This window comes from Spermophilus citellus, assembly GCF_964194105.1.
Source record: "Spermophilus citellus genome assembly, chromosome: 1".
Taxonomy (NCBI): domain Eukaryota; kingdom Metazoa; phylum Chordata; class Mammalia; order Rodentia; family Sciuridae; genus Spermophilus; species Spermophilus citellus.
The window spans coordinates 50,055,160-50,076,587 of NC_138182.1; the positions used below are offsets into that span (position 1 = coordinate 50,055,160).

Below are 21,428 nucleotides of genomic sequence, written 5' to 3' on the forward strand. Positions count from 1 at the left end.
GAGAACTGTCTGTTCAGGTCCTTGGCCCATTTGTTGACTGGGTTATTTGTTATCTTATTGTCTAATTTTTTTAGTTCTTTGTATACTCTGGATATTAGGGCTCTATTTGAAGTGTGAGGAGTAAAAATTTGTTCCCAGGATGTAGGCTCCCTATTTACCTCTCTTATTATTTCTCTTGCTGAGAAAAAACTTTTTAGTTTAAGTAAGTCCCATTTGTTGATGCTTGTTATTAACACTTGTGATATGGGTGTCCTATTAAGAAATTTGGAGCCCGACCCCACAATATGTAGATCAGAGTCAACTTTTTCTTCTATCAGACGCAGAGTCTCTGATTTGATATCAAGCTCCTTGATCCATTTTGAGTTAACTTTTGTGCATGGCAAGAGAAAGGGATTCAGTTTCATTTTGTTGCATATGGATTTCCAGTTTTCCCAACACCATTTGTTGAAGATGCTATCCTTCCTCCATTGCATGCTTTTAGCCCCTTTATCAAATATAAGATAGTTGTAACTTTGTGGATTAGTCTCTGTGTCCTCTATTCTATACCATTGGTCCACCCGCCTGTTTTGGTACCAGTACCATGCTGTTTTTGTCAATATTGCTCTGTAATATAGTTTGATATCTGGTATAGCTATACCACCTGATTCACACTTCCTGTTTAGAATTGCTTTTGCTATTCTGGGTCTTTTATTTTTCCATATGAATTTCATGATTGCTTTATCTATTTCTACAAGAAATACCATTGGGATTTTGATTGGCATTGCATTAAACCTATAGAGAACTTTTGGTAATGTCGCCATTTTGATGATGTTAGTTCTGCCTATCCATGAACAGGGTATATTTTTCCATCTTCTAAGATCTTCTTCTACTTCTCTCTTTAGGGTTCTGTAGTTTTCATTGTATAAATCTTTCACCTCTTTTGTTAGGTTGATTCCCAAGTATTTTATTTTTTTTTTTTGAGGATATTGTGAATGGTGTGTTTTTCCTCATTTCCATTTCAGAAGTTTTGTCGCTGATATACAGAAATGCCTTTGATTTGTGCATGTTGATTTTATATCCTGCCACTTTGCTGAATTCATTTATTAGTTCTAGTAGTTTCTTTGTAGACCCTTTTGGGTCTTCTAGGTATAGAATCATGTCATCTGCAAATAGTGATAATTTAAGTTCTTCTTTTCCTATTTTTATGCCTTTAATTTCTTTCCTCTGTCTAATTGCTCTGGCCAGTGTTTCGAGAACTATGTTGAACAGAAGTGGTGAGAGAGGGCATCCCTGTCTTGTTCCAGATTTTAGAGGGAATGCCTTTAACTTTTGTCCATTCAGAATGATGCTAGCCTGAGGCTTAGCATAGATAGCTTTTACAATGTCAAGGTAAGTTCCTGTTATCCCTAGTTTTTCTAATGTTTTGAACATAAAGGGATGCTGTACTTTGTCGAATGCTTTCTCTGCATCTATAGAGATGATCATATGGTTCTTATCTTTAAGTCTATTGATGTGGTGAATAACATTTATTGATTTCCATATATTGAACCATGCTTGCATCACAGGGATGAATCCTACTTGATCATGGTGCACAATTTTTTTGATGTGTTTTTATATTCGATTTGCCAGAATTTTATTGAGGATTTTTGCATCTAGGTTCATTAGAGATATTGGACTGTAGTTTTCTTTCTTTGAGGTGTCTTTGTCTGGTTTCGGAATCAGGGTGATGATGACCTCATAGAATGAATTTGGAAGAGCTCCCTCTTTTTCTATTTCCTGAAATAACTTGAAAAGTATTGGTATTAATTCTTCTTTAAAGGTTTTGTAAAACTCCCCTGTATACACATCCGGTCCTGGGCTTTTCTTGGTTGGTAGTCTTTTGACGGCTTCTTCAATTTCTTCCATTGATATTGGTCTGTTCAAATTGTGTGTATCCTCCTGACTCAGTCTGGGCAGCTCATATGACTTAAGAAATTTATCGATGTCTTCACTATCTTCTATTTTATTGGAATATAGGTTTTCAAAATAATTTCTAATTGTCTTCTGTATTTCTGTAGCATCTGTTGTGATATTGCCTTTTTCATTCCGTATGTTAGTAATTTGAGTTCTCTCTCTTCTTCTCTTCGTTAGCATGGCTAAAGGTCTGTCGATCTTATTTATTTTTTCGAAGAACCAACTTTTAGTTTTGTTAATTTTTTCAATAGTTTCTTTTGTTTCAATTTCATTGATTTCCACTCTGATTTTAATTATTTCTTGCCTTCTGCTACATTTGCTGTTGTTTTGCTCTTTCTTTTCTAGGGCTTTGAGATGAAGTGTGAGCTCATTTATTTGTTGGTTTTTTTCTTTTTTTGAGGAATGACCACCAGGCGATGAATTTTCCTCTTAAAACTGCTTTCATTGTGTCCCATAGATTCTGATATGTTGTGTCTGTGTTTTCATTTATCTCTAAGAATTTTTTGATTTCCTCCTTTATGTCTTCTGTAACCCATTGATCATTCAGTAACATATTGTTCATTTTCCATGTGTGTGGTGAGCCGTTTCTTCGGACTGTGGTCGCCATTACAAGATGGCGCTGGCTCCGCTGTGGTTTGTGACAAACAACTCCTTATTTGGGAGAGTTGGCACGTGATGTTTTAACACCCTATGAGAAAGCTCCACGTAGCAGCTTCGCATTGGGGCTTGGGATGCTTTATTAAGGCTGGGAGGGGCGTCCGAGGGGTAGAAGAAGAAACATCAGGGGCCTGAATAAACGGCTGAAAGAAGATTCCTGTTGTTGCGTCTTCCTTGCGGGCAAGGGGTCGCGACAAGTGGTGCCGAAACCCGGGATCCAGAACTTTCAGCCGTCAGGGGTGGTGCACCGGTTAGTCCCAGGTAAGTGGGATCCGCGACCAAAGCGGGGATAGTCCCAGTAAGTGGGATCCGCGATCAAAGCGGGGTCAGCTCCTCTACAAAGAAAGAGAGAGCTTTATATTTTATTGCAGCTGCACTGTGTACTTTCACTTTTGTTTTCTGTGTTTCTTTTGTTGCTGTGTCATGGGTGCCGCATCTTCAAGTCCGCTTCTTCTGGCCCTAGACGGCCTGTTACGTTCCAAGGGCCTGGAAGTGAAACATAGAACTTTACAAAGATTTTTACAGAAGTTGGATATTGCTGCACCGTGGTTTGCATTTTCGGGCAGTCTTACTATACCTAGTTGGGATAAATTAGGCAAAGATCTTGACTTTGCTTCTGAGCAGGGCATATTAGAGGGCGGGGTGATACCCCTTTGGAAAATGGTCCGTAGTTGCCTCACAGATGGCAGATGTCAGGAAGCACTTACTAAAGGACAGGAAGTTCTAGAACAATTACATGAGGAGAAATCGGAGACGGCAGGAAGTGAGGTATCTCGGGGGGATGGAAGTGTGCGGAGCGTGAAACAGGGGAAGAGACGATTGTATCCAGATGCAGGAAGTGAGGTATCTCGGGAGGATGGAAGTGTGCGGAGCGTGAAACAGAGGAAGAGACGATTGTATCCAGATCTCAGTGCGCTGCGCACACCCCCATGTGAAAGTGGGTCAGAGGAAGAGGAGGATGAGGAGGAGGAGCTTGGGAGGCTGTCTCGCCAGCTAGGGAGTTTAGCTGTGGGAGAAGGGAACAAAAATAAACAGGAGCTCAAGAAATGTGATCCTCCGGATCCACCGCCGTATGGCGGGGGAGTTTCGGGGAGAGCTTTCCATGCTCAAACATGGAGGGCTGTTAACGCTGAGATGGGTCTTGCTTATCCAATTTTTCAGGATGATAATAGGGGAAGATTCCATGAGCCTTTAGATTTCAAAATTGTGAAGACTCTGGCGGAGTCTGTGCGCACTTATGGGGTGGATGCCGCCTTCACACTAACTCAGGTGGAGAGTCTGTCTAGATACTGTATGACTCCCTCTGATTGGGCTAGCCTTGTTCGGGCTTGTGTTTCCCCAGGTAAATATTTGGACTGGAGAGCATTTGTGCTAGAGGGCGCAATAGAGCAGGCCGCCCAAAACCATGCGGCGGGACACCCTCATTGGGATAAGGACATGCTTTTGGGGCAAGGTAGATTTGCTAATCAACAGACGGGATTCCCTCTTGAGGTATATGATCAAATTAATAACATTTGCATTCGGGCATGGAAGTCACTTCCAAATAGAGGAGAGGTATCTGGTAATTTGACTAAGATTATACAAGGCCCTACAGAACCCTTTTCAGACTTTGTAGCAAGGATGGTGGACGCCGCTGGAAAGATTTTTGGGGATCCTGATAGAGCCATGCCCCTTGTCAAGCAATTGGTCTTTGAGCAATGCACCAAGGAATGTAAAGCAGCAATCACTCCTTATAAGAACAAAGGCATAGAAGCATGGATGAAGGTGTGTAGAGAGATTGGAGGACCTTTAACTAATGCAGGTCTTGCAGCTGCTGTCCTTCGGATTACAAAAGGGGGCGGTCCTGCCGCCGGAACATGCTTCCATTGTGGTCAACCCGGTCATGTTAGACGTGAATGTCCCAAAAAAGACAATTCCAAAAAAGACAATTTTACTGGACCTTCTCACGGTGGCCTTTCCAATGGCCTTCGTCTACCGGGGTTGTGTCCAAGATGCAAAAAGGGGAAGCATTGGGCAAGAGAGTGTAGATCAGTGAGGGACATCCATGGACAGCCTATTTCAGCTGGGCCAAAAAACGGCCGACGGGGCCCTCGACCCCAGGGCCCACAAATATATGGGGCAGTGGAGAATGTCACACCCGAACCCGAGACATGGCCATCTCTACGCCATCCCATGAAACGCGGAGAGCCACTACAGGTGCCGCGGGATTGGACCTCTGTTCCACCTCCAGACTCGTATTAACACCTAAGATGGGAGTCCAATTGGTGGAAACTGAGTTTACAGGGCCTCTACCACCTGGCACTGTAGGTTTGCTAATTGGACGTGCATCCTCTATTTTACAAGGTCTTCATGTTTTCCCCGGAGTCATAAGTCCTGATACTGTAGGGATAATAAAGGTTATGGTGGAAGCTCCAAGGGGCATTGTGTCTATCTCCCCAGGGGATCGGATTGCTCAATTGCTAATTTTGCCTAGCTTACATAATCACTTCCCTGCTGATTCAAGGTCACGGACAGGGAATGAGATTGGTACCACCGGAGGGAATTGTGCCTATTTGTCACTAGATATGAGCAATCGCCCCACTTTGGAATTAAGCATAGAAGGTAAATCTATTGTAGGATTACTGGATACCGGAGCAGACCGTAGTATTATAGCACTTAGGGACTGGTCTAAGGGATGGCCAGTGCAGACTTCTGATCAATCCTTGAGAGGACTTGGATATGCCCAGGCCCCTCAGATCAGCTGTAGACATCTAGTCTGGAAGGATCCAGAAGGACATAATGGTACCTTTCAGCCTTATGTACTTGATTTACCTATCTCTCTATGGGGCCGTGATCTGATGAAAGACATGGGGTTCACTCTTAGTAATGACTATTCCCCAGTGTCTCAACAGATTATGCAAAATATGGGGTATAGGCCAGGTCTAGGACTAGGAAAACATTTACAGGGACATAAGCATCCTGTACAAGGTCATCAAAAGCTTGACAGATTTGGTCTGGGTTTTTCCTAGGGGCCACTGGGGCTCAAATACCCATAACATGGCTCACTGAGGAGCCTGTTTGGGTGCCTCAGTGGCCTCTTCCCTCGGTTAAATTGGCAGCAGCCCATGCTCTAGTTAAAGAACAACTTGACTTGGGTCACATCCAGCCTTCTACTTCTCCATGGAATACTCCCATATTTGTCATTAAGAAAAAATCAGGGAAGTGGCGCCTACTGCATGATCTACGAGCAGTTAATGCTCAAATGCAACTTATGGGGCCCATTCAAAGAGGGCTGCCTCTGCTCTCCTCGGTTCCTCAGGGTTGGCACATTATTGTTATTGACATTAAAGACTGTTTCTTTTCTATTCCTTTGCATCCTAAAGACTCGCAGCGTTTTGCCTTCACCCTTCCCTCGTGTAACCACGAGGAACCAGATCAAAGGTTTGAGTGGGTAGTGTTGCCGCAGGGAATGGCTAATAGTCCCACGATGTGTCAGATGTATGTGGGGAAGACACTCGCACCTCTCAGACAAAAGTATTCCTCCATCAAGATCATTCATTATATGGATGATGTATTATTGGCTGCTAAATCAGAGCAGACAGTTCATGAGGCCTATAAAGACCTAGTGAAGTTGTTAGCTCAATATGGACTGCATATCGCACCTGAAAAGATTCAAACAGGGGATTCTATTAAGTATTTGGGAGCAACAATTGGGTGTGACAAATTACGACCACAGAAAATCACCATACGAGCTCAGGATCTCCAAACTCTAAATGATTTTCAAAAACTGCTGGGAGATATTAATTGGATACGAGGATATTTACATATTTCTAATGTTGTGCTACAGCCTTTGTATGCTACTCTTAGGGGTGATCCAGATCTTACTTCCCCTCGTAGCCTCACCAAAGAGGCTAGAGCGGCCCTTATGACAGTAGAAGAAGCTATACAACATGCTACTTTATGCAGGCTCCAGAGTGATAAACCTTTCCAGTTATGTGTGCTTGCCACTATGCGGCAGCCTACTGGAGTACTGTGGCAAGATGGACCTTTGCTATGGATTCACCCACATGTATCCCCAGGAAAATCCTTAGAATATTATCCTGATGCTGTTGCAGCATTAGCACTTAAAGGTATTCAACAAAGCATTCAATTTTTCGGACAATCACCTTCTTCTCTTATTATACCCTACACTAAAGCTCAACTTAGTGTCTTGTGTGCTACTCTAGATAACTGGGCTATTCTATGTTGCTCGTTTCAAGGGGATATTGATAATCATTACCCTTCTCATCCGTTACTCCATTTTGTTAAAGAACATCCTATCATTTTCCCTAAAGTAACTTCATCCAGTCCCATTCCGGGGGCTGTTAACATTTTTACTGATGGTTCCAAGTCTGGAATGGGAGCTTATGTAATTAATGATTCTCCCCCTGTCCAGCATCAATTTGCTCCTGGAAATCCACAATGGGTAGAACTACAAATTGTTATTGAGGTTTTTAAACAGTGTTCTTTTCCTTTTAATCTCATTTCGGACTCCATCTATGTGGTGCAAGCACTACAAATCCTGGAGGCTGTGGGAGCTATTAGTGATGCCCGTAATGTATCTGCTTACTTTAATCAGCTTCAACAGCTTATCCGTGGCCGCACTGCTCCTTTTTATCCAGTGCACATCCGGGCTCACACCTCTCTTCCTGGTCCGTTATCGCAGGGTAATGCCTGTGCGGACTCAGCCACTAGAGGTCAGTTGATCTGTTTGGCTTCCTCCTTAGAGGAGGCTAAATTGTTTCACCAAAATTTTCATGTTAATGCTTTAACACTGCGCAGGCGTTTTTCTATTTCAAGAGCAGATGCTCGGCAGATAGTATTACACTGTCCCCATTGTGTCACATTTCTTCATCCCCCTACTTATGGAGTGAACCCACGGGGATTGAAGCCATTAGTTGTCTGGCAAATGGATGTGACGCACATACCTGACTTTGGTAGCCTCAAGTATGTCCATGTTTCTGTTGATACGTACTCTGGAATTATTCATGCTTCTGCTTTATCGGGAGAAAAGGCACGTAATGTCATTACTCATTGCCTGGAGGCCTGGGCGGCGTGGGGTGCACCTACGTCCCTTAAGACTGATAATGGACCTGCTTATACTGGAAGACAATTTACATCTTTTTGTTCTACTATGGGAGTGCAACTTACTCATGGTTTGCCTTACAATCCTCAAGGGCAAGGCATTGTTGAGCGTGCTCATCGCACCTTAAAGGAAACTTTACATAAACAAAAGGGGGGAATAGGTGCTGAACATACTCCTAAAGAACGCCTGTCCTTAGCTCTCTTTACCATTAATTTTTTGAATTTGGATATTCATGATCGCTCTGCGGCCGATAGACATGTGTCCCCTCAGCCCTCTGTGATTGGCTATGTTAAGTGGAAAGATGTTCTTACGGGCCAATGGAACGGCCCCGACCCCGTGCTGACATGGGCACGAGGATCTGTATGTGTTTTTCCCCAGGATCGCACGGAACCGTTGTGGGTCCCTGAACGCCTGACAAGAAGAGTCTTGACGTCGGCTAACCAGCAACAGGAAATACCACAGCAATCCCGTGATGAGGATCTTCATTCTGCTAAGTGCTCTGGCTCTGGTGCTGATGCCGATGACACAGATGACACCAATGCAGTGGTGGGCAGTGGCACGGGCTTGGCCAATGCCAATGCCGGTTCATGGTAATTCTAGAGTCCTCCCCACTCTTTTCTCTACCTCATGTGAGATGTCTGCTCCCTGTGCCTCTCCTAGAGGGGACGTGGATAGCATTTTTAATCAATCTCAAGTTAATCTCACAGGAGTTTTTTGTTTCAGCCTTGGGAACACTCATTGTATTAGTCTTAAGACCAAGAATTTGACTAACTGGGAGGACCCATTGCGGTCCAGTCAGGTTTCAGGGAGCATTCTCAGTGCTGTGTTGAGCCAAGTAGTCTCAGGGGAACAAACAGGCTCAGGAACCCCCGCAAATAGCTCTGCTTTAAACACAACTACCTTGGCTATTATCTCCGAGGTACTAATCCCAGTGCCTCCTTCTTCTAATAGTCTTTATAATGCCACCCATTTTAAGGCCTCTCCTTACTGTACCCCTAATCTTGGTTTCCCCCCAACATTTACGCCTTGTCAGGATCATTCTTGGGAGCAACGTCAAGTTGCTAAAGGTTTCTCCCTTTCCCCCTCTCTTAAGAGGTATGTTTATAACTTTAACAACAGTGTCAACTCCTCTACAGGAGTGGGTTGGTCCTGGTTTCAATGGCTGATCTCCAATGAAAAGGGGGCTTCAGCTGATATTTCTGCACTGGCTCAATTGCTGGGAGCCAAAAGTTGGCTGGCTAATGTTTCTGGCACTGTTAGGGAGAGTGAACGAGGTAAAAGACTCACATCTGTTTCGTTCAACTCTCTGTTACATAATGCCACATTGCCCCCTGCAATGGTCTGTGTCCAATCCCCGTTCTTACTCCTTTTGGCTAATGACACCTCGTCAGGGGTGCTGGATTGTTCTAGTGTTACCTGTTTCTTATCTGAGTGTTGGAATGGTTCTTGGACTGTAGCGGTGGTTATGAAGATTCCAATTTTGTCCCAATCCCAGTCACTGCGGACCCTGACGAATTCCCCATTGTTGAGCTACTTAGAGTCTGCAGGGATTTTGGAATCACAGCTGCTATAGTGACAGCCGTGGCGGTATCTGCTGCTGCAGCGGTCACGGCCGGAGTGGCCATGGCCAGTCAAGTACAGACTGCTGCCACCATTAATCAAGTTGTTCAACAAACTTCCACCATACTTGAATCCCAGAATACAATTAATCAACATATTTTGTCAGGGATCTTAGCTGCCAACCAAAGAATAGATTTACTCCAAGCTCAGGTAGAAGAATTGGCTGATTTGGTGCTTTTGGGCTGTGTTGACCAACGTGCACATTTATGTATAACCTCTGTCAGATTTAATGATTCCAGGAATGCCTCCCGTATCATTGGCGAATACTTGGCCGGAAATTGGTCCATGGCAGCAGAAGACATGATCCAGTCTCAACTGACCCAGATAGCTGTCTTGAACAGTACCCATGTCGATCCCGTAACTTTGGGTCAATTCACCGATTGGATATCCTCTGCCTTTTCCTTTTTTAAAGAGTGGGTGGGGGTAGGCATTTTTGGTGCAATGTGTTGCTTCGGTATGGTTCTCTGCTTGTGGTTTCTCTGTCGCCTCAAGGCCCGCAATGCTCACGATAAAGCTATGATCATACAAGCTCTTGCAGCTTTAGAAAATGGCAACTCACCTCAAGTTTGGCTTGCGCAAATTAAACAGTAAATCTTTGACATGGTCGTCGCACCCCAAGTCTTACGGACATTGCACTGGGATCGACATGTCTTTCCTTGTTATTCTCTTAGTGTTGGAAAGCCCTTGCACTCTGCCGGCTTTCCTACCATTGCACGCAGATGGGTTTCCACACTAGTGCTTTTCTATCGCCTTAAGACCCGTGCCTTTCTTTTAGGGTGTTACCAACTTGTTTGTCGTTGTATTTCTATACAGCCACAGTTCAGCCTTACCTATCCCCCTTCGTCCACCATCGTCACGATACAGGATGCGAGGCAAGGCACTGCACTTGAGTGATCCTTGAAGTGGACCTCAAGGAGAGCATGTCCTATTGTATGCGGGTTAGACGCGTCCACGCCCCGTCCCACGGAGAAAAGCGTCGGCTGATATGGCCTCAGATCTGGGGAAGGCGCCTCCTTGGGGCTGAGCCATACTATGCAGCCACTTCTGCACAGTGGGATAGGACCTCTACTCTCTCCTGTGTTGTTCTTAGAAAACAAAAGGGGGAACTGTGGTGAGCCGTTTCTTCGGACTGTGGTCACCATTACAAGATGGCGCTGGCTCCGCTGTGGTTTGTGACAAACAACTCCTTATTTGGGAGAGTTGGCACGTGATGTTTTAACACCCTATGAGAAAGCTCCACGTAGCAGCTTCGCATTGGGGCTTGGGATGCTTTATTAAGGCTGGGAGGGGCGTCCGAGGGGTAGAAGAAGAAACATCAGGGGCCTGAATAAACGGCTGAAAGAAGATTCCTGTTGTTGCGTCTTCCTTGCGGGCAAGGGGTCGCGACACATGTGATGTAGGATTTTTACTTCCATCTTTTATCATTGATTTCCAGTTTCATTCCATTATGATGAGATAAAATGCAAGGTATTATCTCCACCCCTTTATATTTACTGAGGGTTGCCCTATGGCATAATATATGGTCTATTTTTTAGAAGGATCCATGTGCTGCTGAGGAAAAAGTATATCCACTTGAAGATGGTTGATATATTCTATATATGTCAGTTAAGTCTAGGTTATTAATTGTGATATTGAGTTCTATAGTTTCTTTATTCAACTTTTATTTGGAGGATCTGTCCAATGGTGAGAGAGGTGTGTTGAAGTCACCCATAATTATTGTGTTGTGGTCTATTTGATTCTTGAACTTGAGGAGAATTTGTTTTATGAATGTCGCAGCACAATTATTTGGTTCAAAAATATTGATTGTTATGTCTTCTTGGTGAATGGTTCCTTTTAACAGTATATAATGTCCTTCTTTATCCCTTTTGATTAACTTAGTCTTGAAGTCGATTTTATTCGATATGAGGATGGCCCCCCCTGCTTGCTTACGAGGACCGTGTGCGTGATATATTTTTTCCCATCCTTTCACCTTCAGCCTGTGTATGTCTTTTTCAATCAGATGTGTCTCCTGGAGGCAGCATATTGTTGGATTTGTTTTTTTAATCCATGATACCAGCCTATGTCGCTTTATTGGAGAGTTTAAGCCATTAACATTCAGAGTTACTATTGATATATGGTTTGTACTTCCATCCATGTTTGATTATTTATCCTTTTTTAAAAAAAATTTAGTTTTTTTCTCCATGATTATCTTTCCCCTCACCCTCTGTCTTTACCAAGGCACTTCCTACTGATGGTTTTCGTTATTGTTTTTCATTTCTTCCTCGTGTAGTGTTTTGCTCAAAATGCTTTGCAATGCTGGTTTTCTGGCTGCAAATTCTTTTAACTTTTGTTTATCATGAAAAATTTTTATTTCGTTGTCATACCTGAAGCTTAATTTTGCTGGATACAGAATTCTTGGTTGGCATCCATTGTCTTTCAGTGTTTGAAATACATTGTTCCATGACCTTCTTGCTTTCAGTGTCTTTGATAAAAAATCCGATGTTAACCTTATTGGTTTACCCCTGAATGTAATCTGTCTCCTTTGTCTTGTAGCTTTTAATATTTTCTCTTTGTTCTGTATATTGGATATCTTCATATCAATGTGTCTTGGCATTGGTCTACTGTGATTTTGTGTGCTCGGTGTCCTGTATGCATCTTCAATTTGTACATCTGTTTCCTTTTTTATTTCTGGAAAGTTTTCTGTAATTATTTCATTCAGCAGGTTACTCATTCCCTTGGTTTGAATCTCTGTACCTTCTTCTATCCCAATGACTCGTAAGTTTGTTTTTTTTATGTTATCCCATAACTCTTGGATGTTTTTCTCGTGATTTTTTACCAACCTTTCTGAGTTGGCTAGACTCTTTTCAAGATGATATATTTTGTCTTCATTATCTGACGTTCTGGCTTCTACTTGCTCCACTCTGTTAGTGATACTCTCAATTGTGTTTTTAATTTGGTTTATCATTTCCTTCATTTCTAGAATTATTGTTTGATTATTTTTTATAATCTCTATCTCCTCATAAAGATGCTTAAGTTCTTCTTTTATCTGTTTATGTAATTCATTCTCAATGTGTTCTTTCACTGCTTGAATTTGCTGTCTTGTATCCTCTTTAAGGTTCCATTCCATCTGTCTAAGGTGTTCCTTGAATTCTTTATATGACCATTTTTCTGATGACTCTAGGTCCTCCTGAATATTTAGGCTGTCCTGCATTGTTTGTACTCCTATTCTTCCTTGCTTTTTGAAGCTGCTCATGTTATTTCTTGTTCTGTTTGACTGATGTGTTACTGTTTACTCCTATAAATTTATTAGATGCTTGGAGGAAAGGTATTAGAAGGGAAGGGAAGAAGTCACTAAAGAGAATGAGAGTAAGCAGGTAGAATTCAAGGAAAAGGGGATAAGATAATTGAAAAGAAATTAAAAGAGAAAAGAAGAAAAAAATAGGAAATAAAAAAAGAAAAAAAATTAAAAAGGCCGCTGCCGCCGCCTCCCACAGAGCACCACAGAGCAGACTCTTCACCGCGCGAATGAGCTGCCAAAGTATATGAAACAGCTGATAAGATGAGCGACAATTTAAAATCCAAGTGATCTGAGAACACGCACTGAGCTCTGGCCCGCTGAATTCAAACTCCCGGTCACCTGCTTCCCGCAGACAAACAGCTATGACTCGGCATTAATCCATCCGGCTGAAACAACTGGTCAGCCCTTCTCATCATACGAAGGTAAATGCCTACCGAGCCTTCATAAGTAGTGGCCACAGGTTTGAAACGGGGCTTGGGAGAGAAGGACCCACCCGTTGAATTAGTCTCCCGGCAAAGGGAAACCGTGTCATCAGACTGCTGCGGAGATAACTTTGTTGAAAAAGGTGTGTGATCCCATAGCCTTGCCTCTCCACACATCGGGAAAACTCTAAGAGCCCCTCCCAGCTCTCCCCTAAGGGCACCTCCCAGCTCTCTTGTGAGTGCTTCAGCCAGCCCGAGGGAATCAGAGGTGGTGCGGGTCTCGCAAGCGGAAATACCGCTCCCACCAGGGCTGACTGCTGAGGCCTCTTGCACCACCTACAGGAAGTGGATACCAGAGGGCAAGTAAAAGCCGCTGAGGATTCTCAGCCCCAAACTCTACAAGCTTAGGGTCTGAGGGAATGGCAAACTGGAAGAGTGTGCCCAGTCGTTCATGAAAACAGGGCTCCCGGGAGCAGCAGACTTGGCGTGTAGCCAGTATTGTGGTGAGAGGGGCCTGGCTAGAGAAAAAGTGGGAAGTGACTAGACACAAGAGGAGGCCCTAGACACTCAGGATTGGAGACTCGCCCAGTCTGGGAGGAGCTGCTGCACAGTGATTGGTTCCCGCGTATTGACAGGAGAAACTTGACCTGGTGGGCACAGCGCCATCTACTGGAAGAGAAGTTAATCAAACTCTAAGACTGCATTTATTAGGTTTTTTTTTCTTTTTCTTTTCTCCTTTTTTTTTTTTTTTTTTGATTTAGGTTTTTCTTTCATTTTCATTTTTTTCTTTCTTGTTGTTTTATTAATTTTTTTTTACAAAATATTTTTTAAATTTTTTTTCTACTAATTTTAACTTAAATTTTTTTAATTATTATTATTTTTTTTAATCTTTTTCTTTTTTAGTTCCTATTCTTTTTCTTCTTTAGTCTTCTCATTTTTCTTATCCCCCCTTTTTTCTTGAATTCTACCTGCCTACTCTCATTCTCTTTAGAGACTTCTTCCCTTCCCTTCAAATACCTTTCCTCCCAAGCATCAAACTAATTTATAGGAGTAAACAGTAACTCAGCAGTCAAACAGAACAAGAAACAACATGAGCAGCTTCAAAAAACAAGGAAGAAAAGGAGTACAAACAACGCAGGACAGCCTAAATATTCAGGAGGACCTAGAGTCATCAGAAAAATGGTCATATAAAGAACTCAAGGAACACCTAAGACAGATGGAATGGAACCTTAAAGAGGATACAAGACAGCAAATTCAAGCAGCGAAAGAACACATTGAGAATGCATTTCACAAACAGATAAAAGAAGAAGTTAAGCATCTTTATCAGGAGATAGAGAGTATAAAAAATAATCAAACAATAATTCTAGAAAAGAAGGAAATGATAAACCAAATTAAAAACTCAATTGAGAGTATCACTAACAGAGTGGAGCAAGTAGAAACCAGAACATCAGATAATGAAGACAAAATACACCATCTTGAAAAGAGTCTAGCCAACTCAGAAAGGCTGGTAAAAAATCACGAGAAAAACATCCAAGAATTATGGGATAACATTAAGAAACCGAACTTGCGAGTCATCGGGATAGAAGAAGGTACAGAGATTCAAACCAAGGGAATGAGAAACTTGCTGAAGGAAATAATTACAGAAAACTTTCCAGAAATAAAAAAGGAAACAGATATACAAATTGAAGATGCATACAGGACACCGAGCACACAAAATCACAGTAGACCAACGCCAAGACACATTGTTATGAAGATATCCAATATACAGAACAAAGAGAAAATATTAAAAGCTACAAGAGAAAGGAGACAGATTACATTTAGGGGTAAACCAATACGGTTAACCACGGATTTTTCATCACAGACACTGAAAGCAAGAAGGTCATGGAACAATGTATTTCAAACACTGAAAGACAATGGATGCCAACCAAGAATTCTGTATCCAGCAAAATTAAGCTTCAGGTATGACAACGAAATAAAAATCTTTCATGATAAACAAAAGTTAAAAGAATTTGCAGCCAGAAAACCAGCATTGCAAAGCATTTTGAGCAAAACACTACACGAGGAAGAAATGAAAAACAATAACCAAAACCATCAGTGGGAAGTGCCGCAGTAAAGACAGAGGGCAAGGGGAAAGACAATCATGGAGAGACCAACTAAATTTTTTTTTTTTTTAAAAAAAGGATAAACAATCAAACATGGATGGAAGTTCAAACCACATATCAATAGTAACTCTGAATGTTAATGGCTTAAACTCTCCAATAAAGCGACATAGGCTGGTATCATGGATTAAAAAAACAAATCCAACAATATGCTGCCTCCAGGAGACACATCTGATGGGAAAAGACATACACAGGCTGAAGGTGAAAGGATGGGAAAAAATATACCACGCACATGGTCCTCGTAAGCAAGCAGGGGTGGCCATCCTCATATCGAATAAAATCGACTTCAAGACTAATTTAATCAAAAGGGATAAAGAAGGTCATTATATACTGTTAAAAGGAACCATTCACCAACAAGACATAACAATTATCAATATTTACGCACCAAACAATGGTGCTGCGACATTCACAAAACAAATTCTCCTCAAATTCAAGAATCAAATAGACCACAACACAATAATTATGGGAGACTTCAACACACCTCTCTCACCATTGGACAGATCCTCCAAACAAAAGTTAAATAAAGAAACTATAGAACTCAATACCACAATCAATAACCTAGACTTAACTGACTTATATAGAATATATCAACCATCATCAAATGGATATACTTTCTTCTCAGCAGCACATGGATCCTTCTCAAAAATAGACCATATATTATGCCATAGGGCAAACCTCAGTAAATATAAAGGGGTGGGGATAATACTATGCATTTTATCTGATCATAATGGAATGAAACTGGAAATCAATGATAAAAGAAGGAAGGAAAAATCCTACATCACATGGAAAATGAACAATATGTTACTGAATGATCAATGGGTTACAGAAGACATAAAGGAGGAAATCAAAAAATTCTTAGAGATAAACGAAAATACAGACACAACATATCGGAATCTATGGGACACAATGAAAGCAGTTTTAAGAGGAAAGTTCATCGCCTGGTGGTCATTCCACAAAAAAAGAAGAAACCAACAAATAAATGAGCTCACACTCCAACTCAAAGCCCTAGAAAAGGAAGAGCAAAACAACAGCAAATGTAGCAGAAGGCAAGAAATAATTAAAATCAGAGCGGAAATTAATGAAATTGAAACAAAAGAAACTATTGAAAAAATTAACAAAACTAAAAATTGGTTCTTCGAAAAAATAAATAAGATCGACAGACCTTTAGCCATGCTAACGAAGAGAAGAAGAGAGAGAACTCAAATTACTAACATACGGAATGAAAAAGGCAATATCACAACAGATGCTACAGAAATACAGAAGACAATTAGAAATTATTTTGAAAACCTATATTCCAATAAAATAGAAGATAGTGAAGACATCGATAAATTTCTTAAGTCATATGAGCTGCCCAGACTGAGTCAGGAGGATACACACAATTTGAACAGACCAATATCAATGGAAGAAATTGAAGAAGCCGTCAAAAGACTACCAACCAAGAAAAGCCCAGGACCGGATGTGTATACAGGGGAGTTTTACAAAACCTTTAAAGAAGAATTAATACCAATACTTTTCAAGTTATTTCAGGAAATAGAAAAAGAGGGAGCTCTTCCAAATTCATTCTATGAGGCCAACATCACCCTGATCCCGAAACCAGACAAAGACACCTCAAAGAAAGAAAACTACAGACCAATATCTCTAATGAACCTAGATGCAAAAATCCTCAATAAAATTCTGGCGAATCGAATACAAAAACACATCAAAAAAATAGTGCACCATGATCAAGTAGGATTCATCCCTGGGATGCAAGGATGGTTCAACATACGGAAATCAATAAATGTTATTCACCACATCAATAGACTTAAAGATAAGAACCATATGATCATCTCGATAGATGCAGAGAAAGCATTCGACAAAGTACAGCATGCCTTTATGTTCAAAACATTAGAAAAACTAGGGATAACAGGAACTTACCTTGACATTGTAAAAGCTATCTATGCTAAGCCTCAGGCTAGCATCATTCTGAATGGACAAAAGTTGAAGGCATTCCCTCTAAAATCCGGAACAAGACAGGGATGCCCTCTATCTCCACTTCTATTCAATATAGTTCTTGAAACACTGGCCAGAGCAATTAGACAGACGAAAGAAATTAAAGGCATAAAAATTGGAAAAGAAGAACTTAAATTATCACTATTTGCAGATGACATGATTCTATACCTAGAAGACCCAAAAGGGTCTACAAAGAAACTACTAGAACTAATAAATGAATTCAGCAAAGTGGCAGGATATAAAATCAACACGCATAAATCAAAGGCATTTCTGTATATCAGCAACAAAACTTCTGAAATGGAAATGAGGAAAAACACTCCATTCACAATATCCTCAAAAAAAATAAGATACTTGGGAATCAACCTAACAAAAGAGGTGAAAGATTTATACAATGGAAACTACAGAACCCTAAAGAGAGAAGTAGAAGAAGATCTTAGAAGATGGAAAAATATACCCTGTTCATGGATAGGCAGAACTAACATCATCAAAATGGCGATATTACCAAAAGTTCTTTATAGATTTAATGCAATGCCAATCAAAATCCCAACGGCATTTCTTGTAGAAATAGATAAAGCAATCATGAAATTCATATGGAAAAACAAAAGACCCAGAATAGCAAAAGCAATTCTAAGCAGAAAGAGTGAATCAGGCGGTATAGCGATACTAGATTTCAAACTATATTACAGAATAATAGTGACAAAAACAGCATGGTACTGGTACCAAAACAGGCGGGTGGACCAATGGTATAAAATAGAGGACACAGAGACTAACCCACAAAGTTACAACTATCTTATATTTGATAAAGGGGCTAAAAGCATGCAATGGAGGAAGGATAGCATCTTCAACAAATGGTGTTGGGAAAACTGGAAATCCATATGCAACAAAATGAAACTGAATCCCTTTCTCTCGCCATGCACAAAAGTTAACTCAAAATGGATCAAGGAGCTTGATATCAAATCAGAAACTCTGCGTCTGATAGAAGATAAAGTTGGCTCAGATCTACAGATTGTGGGGTCGGGCTCCAAATTCCTTAATAGGACACCCATAGCACAAGAGTTAACAACTAGAATCAACAAATGGGACTTAATTAAACTTAAAAGTTTTTTTTCAGCAAAAGAAACAATAAGAGAGGTAAATAGGGAGCCTACATCCTGGGAACGAATTTTTACTCCTCACACTTCAGATAGAGCCCTAATATCCAGAGTATACAAAGAACTCAAGAAACTAGACAATAAGATAACAAATAACCCAATCAACAAATGGGCCAAGGACCTGAACAGACACTTATCAGAGGAGGATATACAATCAATCAACAAGTACATGAAAAAATGCTCTCCATCTCTAGCAGTCAGAGAAATGCAAATCAAAACCACCCTAAGATACCATCTCACTCCAGTAAGATTGGCAGCCACTATGAATTCAAACAACAACAAGTGCTGGCGAGGATGTGGAGAAAAGGGTACACTTGTACATTGCTGGTGGGACTGCAAATTGGTGCGGCCAATTTGGAAAGCAGTTTGGAGATTCCTGGGAAAGCTGGGAATGGAACCACCATTTGACCCTGCTATTGCCCTTCTCGGACTATTCCCTGAAGACCTTAAAAGAGCATGCTACAGGGACACTGCCACATCGATGTTCATAGCAGCACAATTCACAATAGCTAGACTGTGGAACCAACCCAGATGCCCTTCAATAGACGAATGGATAAAAAAAATGTGGCATCTATACACAATGGAGTACTATGCAGCAATAAAAAATGACAAAATTATAGAATTTTCAGGGAAATGGATGGCATTAGAGCAGATTATGCTTAGTGAAGCTAGCCAAACCCTAAAAAACAGATACCAAATGTCTTCTTTGATATAATGAGAGCAAGTATGAACAGAGCAGGGAGGAAGAGTAGGAAGAAAAGAGTAACATTAAACAGAGACTTGAGATGGGAGGGAAAGGGAGAGAAAAGGGAAATTGCATGGAAATGAAGGGAGACACTCATTGCTAAAGAAAATTATAAGAGGTTGTGAGGGGAATGGGAAAATAAACAAAGAGAGAAATGAATTACAGTAGATGGGGTAGAGAGAGAAGATGGGAGGGGAGGGGAGGGGGGATAGTAGGGGATAGGAAAGGTAGCAGAATACAACAGTCACTAATATGGCATTATGTAAAATTGTGGATGTGTAACTGACGTGATTCTGCAATCTGCTTTTGGGGTAAAATTGGGAGTTCATAACCCATGTCAATCTAATGTATGAAATATAATATGTCAAGAGCTTTGTAATGTTGTGAACAACCAATAAAAAAAATGTAAAAAAAAAAAAATTAAAAAAAATAATTAAAAAAATAAAATTAAAATTAGAAGAAAAAAATTTTAAAAAATTGTAAAAAAAATTTAAAAATACAACAAGAAAGAAAAATGAAAATGAAAGAAAAACCCAAATCAAAAAAAAAAGAGAAAAGAAAAAAAGAAAAAAAAACTAATAAATGCAGTCTTAGAGTTTGATTAACTTCTCTTCCAGTAGATGGCGCTGTGCCCACCAGGTCAAGTTTCTCCTGTCAATACGCGGGAACCAATCACTGTGCAGCAGCTCCTCCCAGACTGGGCGAGTCTCCAATCCTGAGTGCCTAGGGCCTCCTCTTGTGTCTAGTCACTTCCCACTTTTCCTGTAGCCAGGCCCCTCTCAAGGGTGACGCTCACCACAATACTGGCTACACGCCAGGTCTGCTGCTCCCGGGAGCCCTGTTTTCATGAACGACTGGGCACACTCTTCCAGTTTGCCATTCCCTCAGACCCTAAGTTTGTAGAGCTTGGGGCTGAGATTCCTCAGCGAATTTTACTTGCCCTCCGGTAGCCACGCCCCCGGTAGCTGGTGCAAGAGACCTCAGCTGTCAGCACTGTTGGGAGCAGTAGTTCAGTGCCGCGGGTCCCACGCCACCTCTGATTCCCTGGGTCTGGCTATCGTGCTCACGGGAGAGCTGGGAGGGGCCCTTATGGGAGAGCTGGGAGGAGCCCTTAAGGTTTCCCCAATGTGTGGAGAGGGAAGGCTAGGGAATTACACACCTGTAACCGCAGGTTTCAATGAAGTTATCTCCTCCGCCGCAGTCTGATGACATCCGTTCTCTGCCATGGTGGTATCTCTTGCAAATGGCGACAGTTCGTTTCCCTTTGCCGGGCGACCAATGCAACGGGTGGGTCCTTACTGTCTCCCCCAAGCCCCATTTCAAACCTGTGGCCACTACCTATGAAGTCTCAGTAGGCATTTACCTCCGTAGGATGAGAAGGGCTGACCAGTTGTTTCAGCTGGATGGATTAGTGCTGAGTCACAGCTGTTTGTCTGCGGGAAGCAGGTGGATGGGAGCTTGAATTCAGCCGATCCACAGCAGAGGAACATTTGCAAGGATTAGTCCCCTTAGTATGTTGACACTCAGCCTACACTGCTTTTGATGTGACCTGGATGATGTTTTGCCAGCTGTTTGTTTTGTCTGTTAGGGGCATGAATTGAAACAAACTGACCAAGTTGTAGTCCAAACAAAGGACCCAAAAAAAAAAAAAAGAACTCAGACTGGCAGGAGGGATCATCTGGAGCATGTATAAAGAGCAGTCTTTCTCAGTTATTTTCAGACTCTGTTACTGAAGCCTATAGAATTCTTTGATCCACAGTACTTATCAGTTAACACCAGTGGTTAAAATCCAGTTTTACATGACTTATCGTTTTCATGTATATTTTAAAGAAAATCCAGAGAGAAAACTCCATGGATATTTTGCTCTGCCAGTAGAAAAGCAACCAGTAATAAGACAGTTAATGACTTCAGAATTTTACATCCTACTATGTTCTGCTATAAGAGTAAATTAAAAACAATGAAATGTTGAGCCCTTTGAATCACATGGTGCAAAGGATTAATTATTGTCTTCATTTCTTGGGCTTCTTTATCTCTCTCCCATAACCATGACCATGTGAAACTGCAAATACAAAGTCATCCCTGTTGGATCCTTTCTCTTATGAGCTCTAGGAGCCTTACATTCTCATCTGAATTTAGCTGTAATTATAATTGTGACTTGCCATCAATATCTTAAGCTTAAAACTTAGTTTGGACATGTGAAGAAAAAAAAATAGACAAGCTGATGCTCAAGGATCCTTTGTGGAACATTTTAGGGCAATATTTTATTCATTTCTATTTGCTTTCAAAGAATGTGTCTCTGCATAACTTTTTACAAGCAAACTTCTAAGATTTTAAAATTGAAATGAAGTTGTCTGCAGTTCTCCATATCCCAA

The 21,428-nt window shown here is 41.3% G+C and overlaps 1 long non-coding RNA gene across 1 annotated transcript in view; it reads right to left on the reverse strand.

The window, feature by feature from the left end:
• LOC308657490 overlaps nt 1-10,659 on the reverse strand; it is a 460,486-nt gene extending 449,827 nt beyond the window's left edge. The window contains exons 1-2 of the long non-coding RNA XR_014023946.1: nt 10,444-10,659; nt 2,528-2,762 (exon numbers count right to left, since the gene is read on the reverse strand). This is a non-coding gene — a long non-coding RNA (uncharacterized lncRNA). The remainder of the gene's footprint in view (nt 1-2,527; nt 2,763-10,443) is intronic.
• Nucleotides 10,660-21,428: the final 10,769 nt, after the last annotated feature.